This window comes from Strix uralensis, chromosome 7, assembly GCF_047716275.1.
Source record: "Strix uralensis isolate ZFMK-TIS-50842 chromosome 7, bStrUra1, whole genome shotgun sequence".
Lineage (NCBI taxonomy): Eukaryota > Metazoa > Chordata > Aves > Strigiformes > Strigidae > Strix > Strix uralensis.
Genome location: NC_133978.1, coordinates 5,820,175 through 5,825,553, shown reverse-complemented (window position 1 = coordinate 5,825,553; position 5,379 = coordinate 5,820,175).

Sequence of the window (5,379 nt, the reverse complement as noted above, 5' to 3'; positions counted from 1 at the left end):
ATTCTTTCTCCTAGGAAAAGCTCATCACACTGTTTCAGGCAAAGTTTGCGGGGAGAAGAGAGGAAAAATGTTGGTTTATGATTTTGGGGGGGAGGAGGAGATGTTAGAGGCATAGGTATAATTTATTTACTTTTGATAAATTCAGATGTCTGTTTCTCCTTGACTTATTCTTAATTCAGTTTCATACAAATTATTCTGTTGCACTTCTTCAGTGGTTTTTTGATTCATATAGCAGTTTGTTTGTGATACCTAAATTTTGAGAGAAGACATGAAATATTTGACTTAAACTCACATAACAGCTTATAGTTTAAGTAACAGCTTGTGGGTTGGTATTTGTGCCAGTAGTATTTCCACATACCTGTTTTATCGTGACTATCATAAACTGGAAAAGTTAGGTGCTTGCCACCTGGAGGAAGGTTTAATTTGTTGGAACTAAGTTCTCAGGAAAGAGACTTATTTTCCTGATGCAGTCTCACTGATGAATAATGTTTAAGACAGTGCACCACCAGGTTATGCCTCTTTCATACGTGTGCCAGATGCTCTGTCATTTGTTTTTGGCATGAGCAGGGATACTGGAGAGTGGAAAGAATCAGATGTTGAAACTGCTGTGTGTTCGCAGAAATGGGTTTCAGCGCTAGGTTGTGTTGCTGGGGCTGCTTGAGGAGAATAATGCTGGAGCAACCCTATTTCTGGGGTTGGCTGTATAAAAGTGCAGACCCTGCTTCTATTAATGTTGGGTTTCGTGTAAAAGCCAGGTTGAATTTCACTTTACCGGACTTTCTGAAATGATCAGCCACATATTTCTGCAGGTTGAAAGTTTGCTCTGAATCCCCTTTGTTTCCTCCTAGTATCAGTCCTCTAAGATGCTGGTCAGAAATGTCTGCAGCAGTTTGAATAATGTTTTCAACAGCTGTTTTCAGTGTATTTCATCTATTCTTCCCCCATTATTTACTAAAAAGCAAAGCAGTGTGTAAATGTTTCTAGTCTGCATGATCCTCCTGCTGATTTCAGTACCCGACTGGTGGGGAGGGAAAGTTTTAGGTCTTTCCCCTGCAAAGCCCCATCTTTCTTTCCTCCCCCAAGAAAAAACAAGCAGCTATGTATGTGTGGCAACGGCCATGTGAATGTCCTGAATTTTCTGCTTTGCGGATGAGTAATTCTGCTTTGCTTTCCCAGAGTCCTGACAGCCGCTGCTTAACAGCACCATGACTTGCACAGAATGCGAGTTTGCAATTAACCCTTGCAAATGTATTCCACTGGGTACTATTCAGATAGCTTCTGTGATGTGGATTTACAGGGTTGAGTGGTATCGATTGCCTCCTCGTGTCCTTTGCACTTGACAGACTCGAAGGGAAGTTGTGGTTGCTCAAGCCTGCAGACAGGTTTTGACAGCATGCATTTGCCCACTTACCCCTTGGACTGCAAACTCCTGACTGAATCTGCAAACCACTGTTTAAAACCACACTAATGCAAGGATGACTCCTCTGTTTTCTCTCCCCCAATATGTGTGGGGTTGGGTTGCAGGAGACCCACATTGCTACTGTACTTTGCTTCTAGTCTGTTTTGATAAATTTATCCTTTAATTGTATGCTAAGCTGTGTACTAGTGTATATTTTTGAGCTAGGAAAGAGTGGCTGGGACTTCGGGTATAAGCCAGCCTTGTGTTTGAGCAGCAAGCCTTGCAATAAGGAAGCTAAATGACTATAAGCATTCTTTTTTGTATTTTGCTGAGATTAGCACTTGGCTTAACTCATTGCTTGTTTCCATAGTGACTCCATAGTAACTGTTTTAAGAGCTCTGAAGTTTATTCAGGCGTTTCCAGGCTGACTTTTTATGAAAGTTTTCTTTTCTTCTGAGCTAATGGTGTGGCTGTCATTGACTCCCATTAGAATGGCTGCCAAATTGGTCCCATGTGGTACAATCCGGACTGGTGTGGTGCAGAGCTATGCCAGCTGCACATTTTCAACGTGCCCTGTGCAAGCAAGCCCCTGGGGGAGGACTGAGCGGCTTCTTGCTCTTCTTCACCGGGCTGTGCTGAAACTTTTTCTTTTTAAAAAACATCAACAACATTGTTCACTTGGATCTGGGAATCACATTTGCAGAACTGTTTATTTCAGATGTTCACATTTCCAGATGAATTTCCAGCATTCAAGTTACAGATGTTTGGATGTTTATTGATTTCACATTTTTTTTGTGTGTGTGTTTTCTTGTTATGCTTCAAATGTGAAATACTGATTGTAACAGCACTACTTGGAAAAAGCCTTCTTTCTCTTAAGCCAGTGTGCTCTTTCCTGACTGTGCTGTCTCCATCTCTTCTAAATAGTGTCTATCCTTGGAGTGGATTTTCCAGTCAGTCCACTCAGGTGTTCTGCCTTACTTTGCCACCTGATGTTGCCCTGGGAGGGGCATATGCAGGATGAATGCGGGGACCCCTTTCTGTCCTGAGTTTTGATGAACTTGTGGGAATGTAATGTGGAACAGAGCTCCTGCTACTGGGAGGGGAACGTGTTCTAAGGGTTGGTCTTGGAAGCACAAGCTATAACAAAGAAGGATTTCTCCTGATGACTCTCACCTGTAGCCTTGTCCACTGTCTCCTTGTTAACCTGGGTGCCAGACTCAGCAACCAGTGTTGCCACTGCCTCTGATACCTCACCAAAGATAGATGCGTTTCTCCAGCAATAAAATGCTTATTAATATGGTACCTCTTTCTGGAGGTAACTGGTGATGCACTCAGACATTTGTCTGAATTTCCCCACTGTAGCTGTGAGCTCCTTTTCTCTGCAGGCCTTTGACTGCAAGGCTGTGGCAGGCGGATGGGCTACGTGAGCACCAGCCTCTTCAGGATTCTCCATTGTGCCTTGAGATAGGGTTTGGAGGGAGAACTGCAGGAGCAAAAAGTAAAGAGAGGGGTATTACAACTCTGAAGTCTTGTTGGCCCTTGCAAAAGGGGAAGAAGGGAGGGTTTGTGACTAACTTTTATTGGGTGCAGCTCGAACAAAGGGAAAACCACCATTGCCTCAAGCCTCCAAGCTGCATGCAGTTGGAGCTGATCTGTTCACTTGGTCCTGGATTGTTTCCCCTGTACTGGCCAGAATACGTACAAAATGGCTGTAACGTATTTGGGTATTGGGCCCTTAGTGCATTGAACTGCTGTCTGCGTGGAAATGAGATAATGTCTTTTCTTTTCTTGCACAACAGCCTGCCTGAAGCTAGGATGCACCAGGGATGAGTGAACAAGTTACGCAGTGATTCTGACATGTCAGGTATTTAACAGAGCTTGCTGCCAGTTTAGTAACGTTCAGATCTTTGAGACCCTTTTCCAGTGGCATCCGTTAGAGAAAGAAAGAAAAGAGAGAATGAAAAATAAATCTACTGTATTACAGACACAATGAGCTCTGGATCAAAGTGGGATGGAGCTTGAAAGGTGATGTTTTCAATTTTGCTGGCCAGAGGGGTTGTGACTCGGATGGCATGGGTAAACAATGAGGAAAGAGACAGTCCCTCTGGGAGTCAGTGTCTGACTTAATGAGCCAGCAGTTATTAAAAGATGAATACAGGAGAAGTGAACCGTGCTTTCTGGCTGGTAGCCTGGCTTTTTTCTTCTTTCTTTTCTCCCTTTCTCTTGAAGATCAAAGGCCTAATTTTAGAACAAGCCCTATTTATGGACTGTTCAGCCACTCTGTCTGCTTTACTCTTGTTCTAGAATAGTGGAAAATAAATAGAGCTGGCGGGATCTCCCAGTGTCCAGAGCTCATCCCTGATGCGAGGCAGGAGGGGAAAAAAAAAAAAAAAAGGAAAAGAATAGAAAAAGACCTCAACCTTTCCTAGCAGAGCTTCTGTATAATTTGTCTCTGCAGAGGGAGTTCCCTTCCCCTCCCTCAGCTCTTTTAGTCTTTCCTCGTGATCAGAGTCTGAGAAAATGTAACCTGTGACTGCTCCTGATGTTCAGCAGAGCGATCTCCTTCTGCTCCATGCCTTCTTGACCTGCTGTAGCTGCCAGGGCTGAGACTGGTGCGAAGTATTAGAGTTGAGTGTTGTTTTGTGTGTCTGTGGATTATACTCCCGTGCATACAGCCCAGCATGATGATCAATCGCAGTTTTTCTACAATAGCATGAGATTGTTGGGTCCACTTTAGGCTGTGAATTGATATAGCCTGACATCCCCCTCTGCTAACTGGCTGCTTCTGCCCTGCTCTGGATCCGTGTAGACAATTTTCTACTTCTGCTTGGTAGTTCTTTGTGTTTCCTCCTATTACTTGGCACCCCTTCCCCTTTCCATCTCCTTCTTCTTCCCCCTGCCCCGAGGCTGTTTTTCTAATTTATCAAAACAATTTTAATTGTAATCTTGTTCTGCACAATTTTGGGTGGCAATTGTCTGCCGGTGCAGTAAGTGTGCTCAGTTCCAGCTGAAATACAGAACACTAATTGGGGGAAAACACACCGAGTATAGGTGTAGTTTGAGAGTGAGCCTCTAATTACCCCATGAGAATGCCTTTTTTTTTTTCTTTCTTTCTTTCTTTCTTTTTTGTTTCTCCTTTTTGTTTCTCTCCTTTATGTCAACATTTCACCCAGTTTCCTTTTGGGTGATGTTTCCATAGTCCACATCACTTGATACAATGACGAAATCCTGGAAACACTTGTGTATTCAGAATGAACTTTTGAGAGTAATAGTTAAAGGCTGTGTCCAATTCAGCTCTGGTGGTGTAAGGAAGCTGCTCTTGCTGTAGGCACTCTGTGCTGCCAGTTAAAGGCATTTATCAAATAAGGCAGTCTGATATCAGCACTGTTGGCTGCCAGGTAAATCTGTCCCCTCCCCAGGTTTTGCAATACCAAGGATCTGCACTGGCCTGAAACCTTGTCTTCAGGAGGGGTGAAGGGAGAATAATCTGTACAAAACCTCTCCGCTGGAAATTGCGCAAGAGGCATTTCAGCTGGGGGCAGGGGTCTGTGTGTCTCTTTGCTCCTTTACACTGCTGAAGCTTAATTGGAAAAAAGCTGCAGATAAGGGTGCACTGTGTGGAACTAGAGCGGAGTTAATTCATGCAGAAGAGCTTGTCTCGCAAGTGGGAGTGCTGAGCAGAGGGAAGAAACCTAAAATCCTCTCTAACTTTCCAGATTCCCTGCAGCACTTTGTTGCACGCTGTGCTGGTGGGAGCTTGTCAGCCCCTCGGGAACGGAGCAGGGTGAAGCAGGGCAGGCTGCGTAGCAACTACATTGCGAAGTGGTAACAATTCCCAAGTGGGGCAGTAACAAAATCGATTTTTCTCCCCTTCAGCTTGGCAGCTCTCCAGGTGCCTGCTCTGGCACAATGAAGTGTGTAGCTGGGGAGGGAGGGACTTTGGGTTGATGTGGGGGGGGTGATACAAAGAGACAGAAGTT